At 42.7% G+C, this 19,365-nt stretch overlaps 1 long non-coding RNA gene across 1 annotated transcript; it reads left to right on the top strand.

The window, feature by feature from the left end:
* Window positions 1-14,769: 14,769 nt before the first annotated feature.
* Window positions 14,770-16,426, top strand: LOC128148906 (uncharacterized). The gene is made up of 3 exons (XR_008237452.1): window positions 14,770-14,911; window positions 15,701-15,890; window positions 16,296-16,426. It is a non-coding gene; the product is annotated as an uncharacterized LOC128148906 (long non-coding RNA).
* Window positions 16,427-19,365: the final 2,939 nt, after the last annotated feature.

Here is a 19,365-nt window from a genome sequence, read left to right as displayed (position 1 = left end):
CTTGAACTGGGAATTGTGGGTAACCCAAGATGAGGAAATCCCTCCTCATAAAATCCTTATGCTGTAAGTGTCATTATCTCCCCACTTCTTTTTTATCTTCAGTATCTCCATTATATTTACCATTGTGAAATGCTACATTAATAACGTTTGCAGCTGAATTAAATTGAAAGGAACAACAAACCTCAGTGTCATGAAAAAACAGATTTATGGAGATTTGGAGATAGTTGAGTTTCAACTTGTGAAAAATACAGTTAATGTACCTGCAAAAATCACCCTGAACTCAAATATTCAGTGGAAGAGAGAGAGAGAGGTCTACAGCTGCATATGCAGAAACACACTGCAGACAGAATAAAGCAAGGGCATCCTTTTGAGAGTAGGACTCTATAAGGAATATTGGGTTTGCTTCTGGGTGTTTGTTACAGCTAATGATATAGGCCAGACAGATCAGATAAGCCACACCATATAGTGATTGGAGGACAAGAGATGGCAAGTGTGGGGTCTGAAAAACGGCTTTGCCATTTCACTCAAAACATTATGGCTAAGGCAGCTTTGTGTGTAAATCTAACAGTGGGAGATATGGGTACTATGATTTGAATCAGCAAGTCATTTTGTTAGGTTAGATTTGTAGATAAAAATTGTACCTAAGAAAAGAAATGTCAGCTCTTTAACCTTTTTCCAACATGCATAGCTAAGTTTCATTTCATCCTTGACCCCTAGCCCTTTGAGATGTCTTACTAGGTTGAAATCATGCTGTTTGTTAGAAATTTTTCTTATTTGTTGAGGTGAATTACACTACGGTGGCTTTTTGCCTTTTAACAGTAATTCAGATCAGGAGGTCTGGTCTAATCAGCTCTACCAAGAAGGTACCTTCTCTGAGACCAAATCTTACAAAGCCAACAGTTTTTGCTTGCTTTTTTTTTTTTTAGCTCAATTGAGTTCAAACCAGTTCACAGTCATTATTTATAAAGGAACAGTAAGGGATGAGTTTGATTCTGTAGGAGTTCAGAGGGTATAGCACAGAGCCAATGCACAGGCAACTAGCCAGCTGCAGAAAGCTTGTTCAGGGCAACAAACACCAGTCAGGATCTGGAGTACAGCTTTATTTAGGAGTGCCACTACCTAAAAGCATCACTCACGTTCTTGACTGCATGGTATACAAAGTTCCTGAGTGATTGTAGACTAATGACAAGACAGCATGCAGGACTCAGTTGCCCCACCAGTCGAGGGAGATGAGTGAACTTTCTAAGAGGTAAGGTTCGTGTAACTCAGTTATCAGCGTAATTATTAACAAACTGCCATTTTTTAATCTTAATTTATCCTTCCAGTAGGGGAGCCTTAACTTTCTGATCCCACCTATTAACCCACTTCCACTGCCTAGCGAGGGTATAACAGAGCTCAAGTTTAAGTGGCCAGTATTAATGTCGCCTAATTGTTAGTGCTGCTATGTTTGGCCAGAGAAGGGAGATGTGGGTAGCTGGTTCTCAAAGAGGCGTTTTACCACAACCTGAGCAGGAGTTTGTGTTACATAGCACTGATCAGTTTGAATGTGAGCAGCAGATGAAAGAGACAGTTGCCTGTCTCCACAGCTTTGAGTGGTCCTTGCAATGCATTCATTTCTTACAGCATGCAGGAGAGCAGTGCCTAAGCAGAATCTGAACAGCGCTGAGACAAGGGCTGTGGCTTCACTGCCAAGCTAGAAACAGCTGAAGAGCAAAACACTCTTGCTGCTAGTGAAACCTGATGGTGAGCTTGGGCTAGACTGGCAGTAGCTGAACTTTATAAAAGGCTGTGAGTGGAGGATGGGAGAAAAGTTGTCTGACCTGGGACTGAAAGTATTAGGAAAAAAAATGGATTCCTGAACCTGGGGACAGATATCGGGGTTCAGGGGCTGAGCCTGAGAGCCCTTACCAGAGAAAGATGTTTTTGAGGGAGAGCGCAGTATGTCTTGTAAAGAAGGTGGATCAGAGTTTGGGGGAGATGGCAGGTGAGCAAAAAACAGTGCTTGGAGTAAGGGGGGGAAGGAAGAAAACAAGGATACACCAGGGGAAAAGCAAGAGAAGTGGCCATGACTGGTAGAAAGCCAGTACCTCCTCGCTGAGGTTTGGTACCTGTTAGAAGAGACTGTAAGAAGCCTAATTTGGGCTGGCTCACTGTGGTGATACGAGATGTGAACAGCTTCTAATCATAAATCCTACTTTGGCTAAACACCAAAGCTGACAGACCTCTTTTTATAGTCCCGAGACATTCCTGGGGAAGGACAGAGTTACAAGTGCTTGTCTAGAAGAGTGTTATATTAATGGGAACGGGGTTGTATCCTTATATTGCACGCTGGTGAAAACTCCCTTTGCTTTCTGTTTGGCCATCTGAGGCAATGGCAATTCCCAGCCTCCACTGCCACAGCTGCTACCTCAGCTCCTCCCCCTCCCCCGAGTCAGGCCTGTGCCCAGTGCTTTGTCCCACTGTCACTGGCTGCAGTGGTGTTATCTTTTCAGGCACAAGAAGCAGCCTTGGCAGATCTGCTGTCCAACTTCTCTCCAGTCTGCCAATCCACTGCTCTTAGAAGGCCAATTTCTGGCCTTCCATAAGGTCTGAGGGTGCTTTAGGCTTGAGGCAGCTTGAGGTGGTGACTGCAAGTCTCAGGATGATTTTAAGTTTGATTTATATTTTTCATAAGTCTTACTTCTTCTAGACTCTGTCAAACTGAGTTTGAACCTGCACTCCTGAGCGCTGGTAATCTTGTTCACCTTTGAGATTCCCCTATGGTATGCTCCACAGAGCAGCCTCTATCCTGTGATTCCTTTGGAGTATACAATGCCAGGGCTTCAAAGACATAGTGTATGTGCTGGAAACCTGTGTTGGTGCTGGTACTCTTGGCAGCAGGTGCTTTCAGAGCACTGCCTGCTAGTTCTGGCATCTAGATATGCCCACTTTACTGTGTTCAATGCTATTGCTGACTTTGGCTATTGTTATGTTCTGTACGTGTATGAAAAGATTTGTTTCAATTAGTCTCAGTAAAAACTCACAGGCATGGCTGGATAGTCGCTGAACAAGGTAAGGTATATTTGCAGGGATGGTACAAAGTGATCTAGTGTTAGGTTTGACTTGATGTCCTCACTGATGATTTAGAAGAGTTGATGAGTAGAACAAGCTTTGCAATGTGACATTTTTAAATTATTCTAAACTCCTTGTGGAACTCAGAGGAAAAAGGGTTTTATGGGTCTGGCTGAACATAAAAGTGAAGAGACAAGGTAGAAAATAATATATAGAATAAACCCAGACAAACGTGGGTACAATAAAACACAGGAAAAATAGTCCTAAATTATCTGGGTCATTCTCCAGCACGCTCTGAGGAGCCACTATAAATCTGTATGAATGATCTGTTAAGGTGGTTCCACAGTGCTCTGCTGCTCAGAAGCAGCTCATAATAGCTGGAGCAAATCAATGGCTTTATATGCACAAATTCATGGAAACATATCTTATAAAAAATGAATAAAAATTTGTGGTTTTAACTATAGATTTCTCCTTGCTCCAGAAACATCCACAGGAAATAAAGCAATCAAATTCAAAAAACACAGCATCTGTCAACCCTACTTTTTAGCCCAAATCAAAAGGATTTCAAATTTTTTCCTCCCTAGCTTTTACAATTCCCCCCTCTGGGGGAGAGGCAAGTCTCAGTAGGAGCTGAGAGACTACAGTGCACTAGGTGAGAAATAGCTGGTGGAAAAGTATCATATACTAAACAAATTTAAGATCAGCAGCCCCTGCCCTGCTGGAGGTTCCAGAAAAGAAAAATTACAAGGAGTGTAGAGAAGTGGTGGGAAGAAGAAAAGCCTCTCTCCTACTGTTGGAGTAAAAGAAGTTCAGCTCTTGTCCTGGTCAGCATTGAGGACAAACAGGGAGCAGCAAGGAGATAAGGGAGCGTTTAGCAGCTCCAGTTTTAATTTCCTAGTCTAGCAGTGTCTGAGCTGTGATGAGCAAAGGACACCAGCCCTCCTGACCCAGCTCCTCTCCCCACCACTGCAAACAGGCTTCAGGCTGTGTTGGTTTCAGATAGTACCACAGCCAACACAGCAACTGGAGGAAGTTACACAACTTATATATTTAAAGTAGCTAGCAGTTAAATGATAAAACAATCAAAAGATGCCATGTAAATAAGGTGTGTTATATATGGAATAATGCCGTATCTGTAGCTTACTCTTGTGAAAATATACATCACTGCCAGAGTCCATGGAAAAAAGTGTGGATTTAGGGGAGCCTTCTGAGCCTGTGCGGGAATGAAAATAGACCGTTTGTGACTCAGCCAAAAGCCGGTTAAGAAAGCAGTATTTTCACCCTCAGGGAACAATTAAGTCAATTTGAAAACCTTTAGTTTATTGTTGCAAGCCCAGGCAGCCTAATGGAGAGATTTCCAAGTTCAAATAAAGTTACAGAGGTAAAGTGGTATGGTATTTAGGAGTACTGAACTTCCAAAGAAATCCGTGGTGCCTAACACAATAAATATGGATTTATTTAAGGTGCTCTCCTTAAAAAATACCAGCCTAAATTATGCTGACTTACCTACTTTTCTTTTGCCATATTTGGTGGTAACCAATACAGTCACTAGTACTTTTCAGTTAAGGACTCACTCTTCCCCAGCCCATTATTCCTTAAGACCTACAACTCTCCAGTGTGACCGTACGAATAAGAAACTCTCAGTAATAATTCTCTCCAGAATGAGGCAAAAGGAGAGAGATGATTCAAGGATGTCATGGAGCAAACTAGATCCTCAAACTGCTAGAGGAGGGGAAAATGACTGGCAACTCTGACATTCACCAAGGTATGTGTTTTGTCTTCAAGGACACAATCCAGCACCTTGAGTCAGAATTAATCAGAAGTGTTACATAGATCATATTTTCTCTAATGGAAATGTTGCTAGTTTGCAAAAAGTCATGGGGACTTTTACAGGGAAAGCCATATAATCTGGGAGAGGGGAAATCAGATAAACCAGTACTGAATGATTTTCTAATCAGGAAGATGGTTCCCAGGGAAAGAAATCAACATGCCACAGAGGATGTGTATGTCCAAGAAAAACACATGCAAACAAGCTGAGAGGATGATTTCTTTGTGCTGTTGCCTGTGCCTGCTGCTAATCCAAGCTGCAATAGGGACAAATGCCCTTAAACATATGCAGAAGGAAGGAAAATGAAGAGATCTACTGCCATAGCAAGGTCCAGACTGTTGTTAGGTATTGTCATCAGAGCCATGGAGACTCAGAATGGGGTCTGGTCTAAGACAGGATCTACCACTTCTGGCTTATAGCTAAGGCAATGAAGGGATGACTCAGACGAGCCCTGGTGTCAGCCTGCAGAAGGGATCTATTTCACATATATTTTCCTGCTTTGTGTTTTTTATAATAATTTCTAACATTGCAATTATTGCAAACATTGCAAGAGTTCACCATTCTTCTTTTAATTCTGAGCTTCTTTGGCAACTGATGGGCACTTGAATGACTCAACAGCCTTGCCCCTGAAGAGACAAATCCATACCAGGCAATGTTAAGTACAAGCCTGGTGGTATGCCAGCAGACCGGGTTTGGAATTCCCAGATGCCCCACTAAATTGCAAATTTTCAGAGGTTTTATCATCAAGTGCCAGGTAAGACTTGAGAAGTTTCCCCAGTTCCAGTGTTGTTCAGTGTCAACAGATTAGTGCTGGGAACCTGGGAACAACCAGTGCCATCATACATTAGCACTCAGAATTCCTTCAGAGGGGTTTGTTGTATGTAGTTTGTTGCCATGTAGCAGAGCATGCAGAGTTGACCATATCACTATACAAGATTGTTGTGGTTTAACGCTAGCCAGCAACTGAGCACCACACAGCCGCTCGCCCAATCCCATGGCGGGGAGTAGCTCGCCAGAGTCTGAGTAGCTACGGTGCTTGTCACTGGGGTTTGAGTAGCCACAGTGTCTGCCACCAGGGTCTGAGTAGCCGCAGTACCTGTCATGGGGATTGATCTCTGGGTGGCATTTCTAAATAGTTCTTTAACCCTAAACAAGACCTGAACTACATTCAGGAATATGCTGGTTCCTAGCAATAAGACCATGCTGGTTTCAACATGCCAAGGATATTCAAAATTTGCAAAATTCTCAAATGCTATTGTAATTAGCCTGGTGGAGAAGGGGAAGATGTGGGAAGATGTCTTCCCCATAGGTTGGCTCCCCAAGGAGAAAAGGTATCCAGATTGGCAACATAAGGGTGAATTATTTATGGTTCGGCAGGCCCATGACACCTCAGGCCATCAGGGAAGAGATGCAACATATAGATGGGCTCATGATCGAGGGATGGACCTGACCATGGACACTATCACACAGGTTATCCATGAATGTGAAACATGCACTGCATTCAAGCAAGCCAAGCAGTTAAAACCTCCGTGGTATGGAGGACGGTGGCTGAAATATAAATATGGGGAGGCCTGGCAGATTGCCTGTATCACACTCCCACAAACCCACCAAGACAAGCACCATGTGCTTACAATGGTGGAAGCAACCATCGTTCCCCCACCATGGGATGGGGGAGGAAATTGGAAGAGTAAAAGTGGGAAAACTCATGGGCTGAGACAAAGACAGTTTAAAGCCGCATGTGCAAGCAGAGCAAAACAAGGAATTCAATCAGCACTTCCCATTGGCAGGCAGGTGTTCAGCCATCTCCAGGAAAGCAGCGCTTCATCACACATAATGGTTACTTGGGAAGACAGACACCATAACTCCCCCACTTCCTTCTTCTCCTCCCAGCTTTATATGGTAGGCATGACATCATATGGTCTGGAATATCCCTTTGGTCAGTTGGGGTCAGCTGTCCCGGCTGTGTCCCTTCCCAACTTCTCGTGCACCCCCAGCCTACTTGCTGGTGGGGTGGGGTAAGGAGCAGAGAAGTCCTTGACTGTGTGAGCACCACTCAGTAATAATGAAAACATCCTTGTGTTATCAACACTGTTTTCAGCACAAATCCAAAACATAGCCCCATAGTAGCTACTATGAAGAAAATTAACTCTATCCCAGCCAAAACCAGCATGAAGATATAAGAACAAGGGAATAAGCTGTCTTGAAAATATTGATTGCAATAATAGTGTGAGGTTATATAAAAGACAGTTTAAAGGACATAATTTCTTCTTTGCTTTAGAAAGCTTCATTTCCATTTCCTTGTCATTAGAGTCTCAGACAGGACATGATATTACACAGAATTACCTATCTTCTTACTACCAAAGGTGTCAGGATTACCACTTCTGTTGTATACTTTCACTGGCTGTGGGCTGCTTTTTTCTGTTATTACCCTCAAAAGAGACATTGGTACAACCTTATGCAGCACAGCCTGGAAAATATTGATTAGCCTTATTGCTGGGCTCACAGCATTTATTTCTCTACGAGTATCATGTAGAGACCATGATTCAGAGGAATAGTGAATGATGTTTAATTTGGGTGCCATCTCCCAACCTCCTGTAAGTACCTTTGGTTCTATGCAGCTGTTTCCAGGAGAACCAGTTAAACAACTGCTTGAAGATCATATCCTGCAGATATAGAAACGTTGAGACAGAGGAGTCTTACAAGAGAACGAAAATTAAAAATATAAACAGCACAAATGGAATAATGATCAATACGAAGAAATGAAAAAATACAAAGAGTCCAGGTATGATCCACAGGACAAAACATGAAAAGCAGAAAAGGCTGCAAGATGGCTGCAGCAGCAGTTAGATCCTAGCTGACTGTATGGCACTGTGGCAAAAGTACCTAAAAAGTTTGTTTGTCAGATGAGAAGAAACTATTTCTTGAGATTTTTGCCTTCTCTGAATCTTAATTTTCTTGACAACCAAAGGGTTCTTTTTTTGTAGTCATTCAGGTTAGGTGTTTCAGATGTTTCCTGATGGTACTCTAGCAATATATTTTCAGATGCTGCTAATCAGAATCCTGAAACTGAACCAGCGTCATGGTGCCAAAGCATCTCTTGGTAAAATTAAATAGCAGATCTTACTGCCAAAATTTATCTTGGATACTTCAATATGTTGAGAGACCTGCTAGGAATTTAAGTAGAAAGAATAAAGGCAAGGCTGCTCTGTGTTTGCTACTGGTTTATAATATTTTTCCCTGGCTCCTGAACCATCTCCCAGATCTTCACAAGAAGGTTTTTGCTTGTCAAGAGCTTGCATGTTTTGCACATTCTTGGTAAAGAAGGAACACACAATAGCTGCAGTTTCCAGGGATACCACAGGGCACTGTCGCTGCGGGATGGCACGGGAGGACAGTAGTGGAGGAGTGGAACGCTATAAACTTGTCCTAAAGCTTTCACTGAAATAAGAAAATCCCATGGAGTGTTCTGAATTCAGCAGATCAGCAGATCTCTGAAAGAAACATCTGCCACTGAAAACCTTCCAGCTTGATCTTTTGCTATCATTCAAAGCACTTCTTAACACTGCCTACAAGACAGGATACTTTGTTCAGACATGAAGAAACAGAGACTTATGAGATATTATTACTATTTCCTACTGCTCTTCACATTTATTTGCTTTGGAAAATCAGAGATTCTGCAAACTATTGTTTGCTGAAGTCATCTGGAGTTAATGACTGCACATGTTGTAATGTCTGCTGTACTCTAAACTCACCTCTCTCTTGCCTGAAGATTAAAGGCAACCCCAGCTCTGCAATTTGATGAAGACAACCTGGTGTGGGTTCTCCATGACCTCTTTTTGGCAGGAACAGAAACCACAATGACCACTTTGCACTAGGCACTGCTCCATATTTTGACTTACCCCAGAGAAGAGGGGAGACTAATGAGGTCACATGCAAAACCACTTGGATTATGCTTTCTCAGAGAACACACCAAGGTAAGCACAAAGTGTAAAGGTAAAAACTTGTAAAACTGCATCCAACTGGAAATTCATACTCTGTGAGCCAACAAACACATCTTTGATATATTGAGAATCATGGACTCACCCAGGCCCATTAGCTTCATCTTGCTGCCTTGTACCCTGGCAAGAAGTATTCACTCTTTCTTCCTTTCTGTGAGAGTCAGAATGAAAGCAGAGGGAGCTGGGCATGTAACAAGTCTGTAAAATGACAGTAGAGAGCGCAGTGTCCCTGCAACCATGCTGCTGAGCACAACCAGTTGCCCAGGCTTCTCCCAGGGTGGTCCTGATGAGACAGCAGTGCTGTCAGTTGCACACTCAGTGAGAGAGGGGAAACTCCCATCCTTAACATCCAGCTGCAGCATGGGATCAAAATCATTTTTCCCGTACAGGCCACCACTGTCCTCCCCCACTACAGCCTCTTCTGAGCAGTGGCAGGCATCCTGAAAGTCCTTCAAATTCCTGATCGACAAAACTAAAAAAATCTCTCAGAGAAAAGTTTGATTTGGGGGAAATAACAATGCTGGCAATTCCTGGGCTCTTTTGCATGGTCTCTTGAAGTGTTTTGCAATGCTTCATTGTCTTTCACAATGTTTCTGAAGAATATCAAATTTATTAGATTTGTTTTCAGTCTTGCATAAAGTTCTCCCATTATTATGTCTCTCCATCCCTGAGCTATCCACTTGCTACTTATAAAATCTTATTAGGGCATTAGCTGAGAATGTTTTAGTGCATTAGAAGGAAACAATCACTGGAGAGTGTAATATAATTTCTGTACAGAGTAGTTTTCTGTCTACTGTCACTGGAGTGGTTAACTGGGAATGCATTTGTGACAGCAACAGCCCTAGTAGCTCAAATAGGATGGACTCTGAAGCAGAGAGGATACAGATAAAGATTCGTGCTGCAGATAAAATGATCATTGAGTCTGCCAAAAGGGGTGGTCCCGCCTCTTTTGTCCTTGGCCATATTCTCACTCTGCTTGGTGAGACAGCAGCCAGCAGGTGAGTGTGTTCAGACTGTTGAGCCAGCAGAAAACTATTACTGCAACTAAAAATGAAAGGCTTTCCACCAGATCAGCCAAATGAATTCAGTCACTTTATAGCTCTGTGGTTCCTAGAGCCAACCCTGGTGAAAGGGAAAATGAGGGGATGGGACTATTTGTTTTCAAGGCATCTTGCTTATAGGTAGATTACAGTCTGGCTGTAACGTGAAACTGCATGAAGCAGCTTGCCCAGAATCACAGAGGAGATCTGTAGCACAGCAGGGAATTGAACCAGATCTTTAAAGTCTAAGTTAATGTCCACACCAGGGTACCAGCCTTGTTCTCACTGTGATAGCTGAAAAGTGGCCCACCTCAGTTCACCTGATCCATTCTTCCTGTTCACTCTATGCACAGTTCAAGGGGCACACTCCATTGTGCCCCAGCTGCCTTCACTTTGGGACTAGACATGGTTAATTTGGCTATGCTGTCCAAGCGCTCCAATAGGGTTAATGCCTGTGGGAGTGTGGGGTCTGGCAGCTCTGGGGCTAGCAGGTCACAGCTGAGTGAGGAGGGACATGAGGACAGCAATGTTTTCTAAAAGTCAATTTTTTTGTGGGTGTTCTTGTCTTTCTCTGTGTCTGGATTTCTCTGATATTCCTGAATATCCAGAGGGCCCAACTCAAGCTGCTGCCGGGACCGACACCTCTCCCCTTAACTGGCAAGCTGTGGATACTGGACTTCCAAATTCACCATGAAACACTCTTGAAGGTACTGATGCTTTTTATAGTTTTATGAATAGTTCAGGTGTAGACTCCTAACCTATCCTTGGCTAGAACATAAAAGCATCTTTCTTCTCCTTCCCAGCTTCTGTCTGAACTGTGAGCTTTTTAGGCAGAACTTCAAGCCCTATGTCTCCCTGTTGGACTTTAGAGAGGATTAGCAATGAGTGGAAAGGGCCTGCAGCAACAGTTGCAAATGGTGCAAATCACTGAACAGTCACCCAGTCAAAAATAATGCCTGAAGAATGCTGTTACTACACTACAAGCTACAAGGAGGGAGGAAAGGAAACAGGAAGAATAAGCAAAACTCATCAAAGGAGGCAGAAAGCAAAGCTTATTTGCTTGAGGACTGAATCCTATAGCTCTTATTTCAGCAGTATTGCCATTGGCTGGTTACATCTTGGCACAACAAGGCTCTGGAAGGCTTCCTTAAACAGAGGTCTGGCCTGGCCAGTGCAGGAGCAGCAAAGCAAGTAAGACTGCAGCACACTGGAGGTGTTACTGCTCCAGGCCAGTCCTTGCTGTTGAGGATAAGAATGAAGGGGAAAGGACAAAGAAAAGCTTTGTTACCTGTGGTGTTACAATTTTGAAGGTTGTGCTGAGACAAAAGTTCCTCTTCCCTGGGGTTCTGCTTGTTTTGGGAGGGTGTTGCAAGTGTCAGTAATCATCAGTGCTAATCTGCACTGCAAAACAACCAAGTGGATAGATTAAAATCTTAATACATTTGACTACATAACTAAGCAGCTGCACAGAACTGCAACTAGGTGACATCGTATGGACTATTTGGTACAGTAGAGTATGAACACACTGGCTTTCTGGCTTTTTTTTTTTCTTGGACAGTGTAGAGGCACAGAAGGAAGATATTAGTAATGTTACTGACATTCCTTAATGTGGTCTACACACCGCATCTGCCAAATAAGACCCACAGGACCCTTCCCTTTCTCCATGTGCTGCTGGAGGGTGAGCCAGGAAGGCTTCATGCCATGACCCTATCTCTAGCTGTCCTGGGAAATGCAGCAATGTTGGTAAAAAGGAGAGTCACTAAGCCTGGGAGGTGTGTGAGGCAAGATGCATCATCGAGGCTCCCTATTTTCCTGCGTGTACAGAAGGAAACACAGGCTCTGCAGTTCCTTTGGGTACTATATGGAATTCAATTCAGGGATTCAAGTACTTGTTTCTTCCTCCGTCTCCACCTTACTTGGGCTATTAATGCAACAAACTGGACTCCAACTGCTGTGAAAACCATTCTTCAAATTACTCTCCCCTACAGAAAACAGCCATTGCTCACAGCAAGTGGCAGCAACTAGGTGCCTGATCATATTTGCATGCGTTTTCAGTATGGTTAGCATATTTCAGAATCCCTGGCTACATCTTTGTTTCAAAAAATTGCAAAGGAGGAGGCCTGCACCCACCTCCAGAGAGATGCAGTCCTGCTTATAGATGTTCCTGAGTAACATATGTGATTTCAGCAACACAACATTACCAGTGGATTCCTAAAAGCAAACTGCAGAAGCCAGGATGCATGTGAAAACTCTGCTCAGTCAAACTCTTAACAGCTTTACAAATAGCACGTTTTTCACCAGTTCCCCCAAAATCCCTAGAGCAGAGATATGTCTTTTAATCTTTCAAGTGTCCATCTTGTCTGCAACTTGGGCTGTAACTGCTCAGAAAAAGGTCACACACTATATATATATAGTTGCATAGATATATATATATAGTTACATATGGTTTGGTGTTACATATACAAATATACATATACATATATATAACACCAAAAATATGTGCAGGCACCATCTTTATTCATCCATCTGCTTCATACTTTAAAATCCCTGAAACAGATGTTCAGAAATCCTTACCTCCTATCCCATACAGTCACAGGCTAGCTGATGTTCCTATCCAAAATCCTAAATCTTTGAGCAAGGTAACACTATCTCATCTTCCCTCCGCCTGTGCAATTAGGTCTTTCTCAGCTACTCAGGGTTAAAGAGTTTAAAACTGGTCTCTAATTTACAGGTGCCAGAGACTTGATTTGCAGGACTACCGAGAACCCAAACTCCGGCAGCAATCAGTAGGATTTGTACGAGCTAAGCACTTCCCAGGCAGCTCATGATACTCAATACATCTCAAACGACATACTGCAGATCAATGGCTATGTTTGTTTGAAAAGTTTGGCTTAACTGCCTCACTGTGCTAGACTTCGCAAGCACAATGCTCAGTGCCATGGTGAGCAAACATTACCATCTAATGGCTGCACCTGTTAATTACAACTATAATTTCTACTTTAACGATGAAGACTGTTCTTGTGTAAATACTGATACACTGAAAAAGCTGTATGATTGGAAAATAAATAAAAATAGAAAGATAATAAAAGCAATATTTATGTTTTTGCAGTATCCATCAATCAACTCTGGTGGGGCAATGTAAATGGAAGAAATCCCATTGAAGTATTTCTGGTTGTATGACATGGTTGTTGCACTGATGGCTATATATACTGCAGATACATGAATAATAACAGCCATAAATAATAATGCAATGCATTAATAACAGTGAAAGCCTTTTAAGATTTTAATAGTGAAACATGATTCCAACCTCTTTTCCTGACAGCAGGATGAAATTTCTCCTACCCCTTTCTTGGGCAATGCCAAGGGCTGCAAAACAGCCCTTACATAACAGAAATGGTCTTTGAGGTCTGGCCTAAGAGTGCCACTAAGATGTGGAAGGGCCTCTCTGTAAAAGTCTCACACCTTCATGTCATCATGTGTCTTATTGTCTCTCTAGGTGGCCAGGGTGTATGGAAATACATACACACTCTGGCTAGGAAAAACACCAGTGATTTTGCTCAATGGGTTTCAAGCAGTGAAGGATGCCTTGACTGGGCATGCAGAATAATTCTGAGACCTGTGGCATCCTTTTTTAGGGATGTCGTGGGAGGCCCCTACGGTACTTTCTGTTGTTATGTGTACTGAAATATTTTTAGCAGAACAAGCTGTTCAGAGAATGGGGTTTGGTACAATGACTGCATCTACTCTTAAGGCCTCTTTTCAAGATGAGCTGCTCTTGGCAGCAAGTTGAATGCTCTAGAACCACTGCTGCATGTCCTTCTCAAACACTGGGCCCCCAATATACATTCAGCACACAAAACTAATGTGTTTCCCATTTATATACTTGCATAGCCTGGGCAATTCTTAGTTACTGAGAGTGTTACCAAGCTATCTATCTCAGTAAGTCTTTGTAGTAAAAGGTGTAAAATTGTAAAAACGTCAGCCAGCAGGACCCAGCATGTGTTGAGTGCACGGTTCTAGGTAAAGGAGCAGAAAAGGAAAGACAGGTATGGAACTTATTTCCCACAAAAAGGATCAAGTAGATGGGAAAAAAATGGCATAAACACCTCTGATTCCCCATATAAATACTGCCAGGGATCCTTCCAAACTCATGGTGGTAATTTTTGGAACCACTACGATTTCACTAGTCCTGCTTATGGAGACACCAGTCCCATACTTCTCCCCAGTCCTTCTCCATTTTTTGCAGGCATCAACTTTGCCAATGGGCATACCTGGAAGCGGCAAAGACGGTTCAGCCTTATGACTCTGAGGAACCTGGGACTGGGAAGAAAAGCCTGGAAGCCTGGATTCAGGAGGAAGCTTGCTGCCTGATTGAGGTCTTTGCCAGAGAAAGAGGTGAAATACAGATCTGTATGTAGTCATGACACGGGCTCATTCTCCCTATTTCCAACCCTGCTTTTTCTACTGGAAGTTGCAATTTCTGCAGTAGGTTCAATGGGAGGCTTACACAGCTGATGCTTTCACAATTCATTTTGCACTTGGCTGGAACATCATGCCTGACTCATTGCTTTCATGCTAACCCTTTATGGGAGAAAGTGACAGATGAGAGACTCCTAAATTGTGCTGATTATGCACTTTTCTATAGGATGGAATCTTTCCCTCACTCATTATAAAGGTGCCTGAAGAACAATCTCCCAGTTAGTCTCCTGCATCTTGATTTCTGCAGGCTCAGCTATTTGTGTAATCCCATGCAAATCAAGAGCAGGCTGGATGGGAGCTCAGTGTAACAAAGGGTCATAGCCTATAAAAGAAGTTAATGATGCAGCTTTCTCTGTTTGTAGGCATGGAACTCTGTCCCACTCCCTTTTTCCATCAACAACATGATTGCTGATGTGTTTTTTGGACATTGCTTCTCTACGGAGGCTGCCATGTGCCAGAGGCTGCTCAGAGGCTCCCAGGCCATGGCAGAATTCCACAGCACCTCCTGGCCTCAGGTAAGCAAGGACTGACCCATTCCCTGTAACTGTATCAAAGCCTGACAGCATTCCTCAGTGACCCGCGGCATGAAATGGTCATTCTTTGCCAACGCACAGAGAGGAAGAAGAGCTCTTAAATAAACACTGAACTCTGCTAAAACCAGCACTGACTTCTGTCCCCTTCTTTCTCAACAATGATCCCACTGCAACCATTCCTGGCTTGCTTTGCCTACGGGCCCATTGAATCTCCTGTAATAGCTCTCTTCAGAGAGATTGATCTGACTTTACATTGATATTGTTCAGCATCAAGTTTGCCCTGGGGCCAGAATCAGGTTTTTCCTCTTAGCTTGTGTCTTGAAGGGTTTTGTAATAGCCCTGATTTCCTGCATTAGATTGGGTTGCAAGAACCATCCAGAAAAAACAGGACAAGCTAACATGGTTGTGGCTTTGAGAACTACAGCCAAGTGTTGACTTAAGATTTAGGAGGAAACAGGTCATTTGGGAAAGATTTCACTTAGAAAATGTAAGAAAAACTGTACTCAAGGGCATTTAAATCCCCCAAATCTGAAAGTTACTAGTGGAGAGCAGGCAATCTGGAAAGTTAACTGTATGGTAATGGTCATCCTTCACACACTTGTCTCCAAGATAATTTTTAAATAAATTAAGTGGTCATTCATTTCCTATAGTCAGACAAGTAATACATCTGAATCATAGCCATGGTTAGGTGTGGTTCAGCTGTGAGCATGCAGGCTTTAAATGCATTATGAAGCCAAGACGTCATGGTGTTCCTTGTGCTTTTATTTCCAGGTGCCGCTCTACAACACTTTCCCATCCCTGCTGAGGCACTGAAGCACTATGTTAATGAGAATGCTGGTGGCACTAACACTTGCAGGATCTATGACCACTTATTAAAGATGAGATCAGGAACCATCAGAAGAGCTGGGTGCCTGCAGAGCCACAGAACTTCATTGATGCATGCCTAGCTCAGATGTTAAAGGTAACAAGTAATTGTCTCTTGTGCAGCTGCAACATATTTAAAATGCTTGTAGTTATTTCCAGATGCACTGCTACTTCCTTCTCCTCCTTTTTCTCCTGAGAGGCTGTTGAGCTATTTCTTTCTTTGAATTCAACCTCAAAAGCAAAATACTTTGTGGAGCTACTGAGGATGTTCCTTGGCAGTCACCACAGAGAGAGTAATGCTCCACTCTAGACTGAAAGAATGCTTATTGTATGCTGTCTTCCTCAGTCAGCAAGACTTTTTTTTTAACAGAGCTACATGGCTGCTGTCTTACCAGCTTCATCAACTCAGTATGGGCTCTGTGATGAAAAAAAGCTCTGTTGCTGGAAATTTGCTATGCTATTAAAGCAATCTTAAATCTCATTATCTGTCTCATATCTGCAGGCAAAGAATGACCCACTCTCCGCATTCAGAGAGACCAACATGGTGCAAGCGATCACATATCTCATCATAGCAGGCTCAGACACTGCCACTATCACTTTATGGTGAGCTCTCCATGATGGTATATCTGGAAGTACAAGGTAAGAAATGTGTGTATCAGCACTTATATGTGTGGCTGTCCTTGCTCATGGCAGGGTAATAGGCAAAATGCAGTTGACTCAGCTGCCCTAATCCTGTAGTGTAGGGTGTCTTGGGAATTTTAAATTTCTGCAGAGTCTACACATCAATGGCCTTCTTGAATACTCATTATTAGTCCTTTTATTCTGCAGAATGAGTCCAAGAAGAGTTGGATGCCGTCATTGGTCTATCCTGTGGAACTGAATAAAAGGACTGAACGATCCTGCCATATGCAAATGCAGTTCTATGTGAGATTATGTGTTATAGCAGCATAAGTGCAATAGGGTTTATGTGCACCCAGGATAGCACACTGCAAAGCTTCACTATCACTAATGTATATTAATGCCACTAAGCTTTGGGGACAATCCTTAGACAAAGCAAAGCCAGGCAATAGATCTCTCTCACTGATTTAAACACCACACGTTGTGTTTATATTTTGTCCCAGGCTGCAAAACTACCCGAAGGTGAGTTTGAACAACTCGTGAGGAACTCTTCACTGTGAATAGGATGCTGGACATTATCTACATCCTATAATATGAATAAACCTGTACTCAGTTTCCCTCTCCTTTCACACAGATATTACTTTTTCTATACAGGATTTCAAGAGTTAGATCAGTATAAAGGCACCAGTATAATGACCCGAGGCTTCTTTTAAACTGGTACAAGCTAAATATAAAACCCACAGAAATTCTAGAAAAACAGTCTGTATATGCAACTTATTACAGCAGCAGAATACTTTAAATCCATATCCAACTTCATGTAGGTGGTCTTCCCAATGGATAAGACCTATGTAGCTTTGGGGGAAGATATCTTTCAGAAAATCAAGATCAAAGTCAGGGGGCTTGATCAGTGTGAAGCCTTCAGTTCAGTGGTGTTTGGGGTTTTTTTCCAAAGTTTCTGATTACTGTAATTACTGCATCCTCTGGTGCTCCAAAATCAATCTTCAAGAGTGCCTAACAATTTCTAAATAAGCTATTCTGTAGGAGATAGCACAGCATGACCCTGTTTCTCACCTCATAATAATTAGTTGGCACTTGCACCAGGCAATTTCAAGAGAACAATTGGTATCTTGGCAATTTAAGTCATTAGTTTTTGACACTGTGAAAAAGATCCTTGTGTGTTCATTTTGTCTTTCAGTAGGATACCTTAATTTTCCCCAACATATTTTCTGTCTTGTATGATCAAGAGCAGTGGGAGAGTCCTTGACAATTTAACCCTGGTTATTTCGCGGACACGGATGGAAACTTTGTGAACAAAGAAGCCTTTATGCTGTTTTCTGCAGGTAAGAGCAATCCTCAGTATTGCATACAGCTGTCCTACAGTGACTGTTTCACAGGGCAAGACTTTCTTAACATGTCATCTCCTGCCACAAGTATCTTTATTCATTTCCATAATAAGGTCTAGGTAGCAAAAAAGTGGAGGTAGTGATTTTGGAGACTTGCTGCAAATTAATTTTCTTGAGAAAAAGAAGTTAAGACTAGCTGGTGTCTGAAATTCTCAATGAAATGAAATGCAGCTGTGATAGTAAGGTAGATTGTCCTGTGGGAAAACAAGGGCTGATTAAAGCTCCTTCAGAAGGCAGGGGATGCAAACCTGTTTGCTAATTAAGAACTGGCTCCTGGAAGGTATTAGAATTCTTATACTAATATTGATATCAGTGGAGACTAAGAGGCCAACAAAAGCAGCAGCACATTAGGTTTATCTATGAACAGGTCTCCATAGCAATTTGTATAACGCATCCTTTCTGAAATATTTTTGTAAACTGCTGGTCTTCAGAGCACAAAGTTCCCATTTATGTGTAACGGCAACCAGCTAGGAAATGTATGGGGTTTTAAACCATTTCTGCTGGTATTTGTTTCTAAATAATTTTCTATGTCTTCTAAGATTATGAACACAGGTTTGAGCCCATAAAACAACAGGATGGGAGTTCCAGTGGTAAGGATTTTTAGCGTAGGACTTGGGAGAGTTCTTTTCCCTGTTCTGCCATACTTCTATGATTTCAGGGATGTTGCTGAAACATCCGGCCTTTGCTTCCAAATAGTAAAATAGGAATAACAGCATTGCATTACTGTGCTTTGCAAGGTTAAATACACTCAGACACTGTAGTAACAGTGAATATGTAGTACCTTACATGTGTTGAATACCCTTTTTTTCATATTCCTGATGTACAGGCTATGGATTTTCTCTGACTCTCTCCACATCTCAAGTTGGTGGAGAAACAGAAACTACATTAGTCAGAAATCCATTTACTAATTCTGCCAGATAGCAGAAATTATTGATCAGAGGTTTGCAAAATACTACGGGAAGATTCTGTGCTCATGGGGTAACCTGGGCATTGTTTCATGAAGTGTGAAGAGATGCTGGAGGAGGGACTATCTCCCCTGCCCTCTGTAAAATGTCTGTTATCATCTACTAATACTGCAGGCCGTGCGGGCTTTTCACTGGTATGGTGTTTTTTCCTCTCCTCTCCCCTTCCCTGGACCCTATCCCTGCCTCAGGTAGGGCATGCTAGAGAAATAGCATCAGCAGCCATGGCAATGAGTTGTAGATCTTGACAGGTCCGTTCACAGAATGGAGTGAAGGATGCTGATGACTGGCCTGTGTGGGGGTCATCCCCCAGCCCCACCTGTACAGGACCTGTGCCATCCCTCACTATACGCCGAAGGGAAAGGAAAGGATGGGGCCGGCGGCGGGGCTGGGGCTTGCCTGTCACCACAGCAGGTAAGTTGGGCAGACCCTTTAAAGAGTGACTGACTGACTCCTAAAACTGTATCTACCAGAGACAAATGAACGCTATGAATAAAATTACGAGGAGCTCGAACCCGCTGTCCCTCTCTGTGTCACACACACGTCGTGCAAGGTGACAGCTCGACCCCACGCCTCGCCTCACCTCACC

The sequence above is a fragment of the Harpia harpyja genome, chromosome 12 (assembly GCF_026419915.1).
Source record: "Harpia harpyja isolate bHarHar1 chromosome 12, bHarHar1 primary haplotype, whole genome shotgun sequence".
In the NCBI taxonomy this organism is placed as follows: domain Eukaryota; kingdom Metazoa; phylum Chordata; class Aves; order Accipitriformes; family Accipitridae; genus Harpia; species Harpia harpyja.
This window is presented reverse-complemented; position numbering and strand designations above follow the sequence as displayed.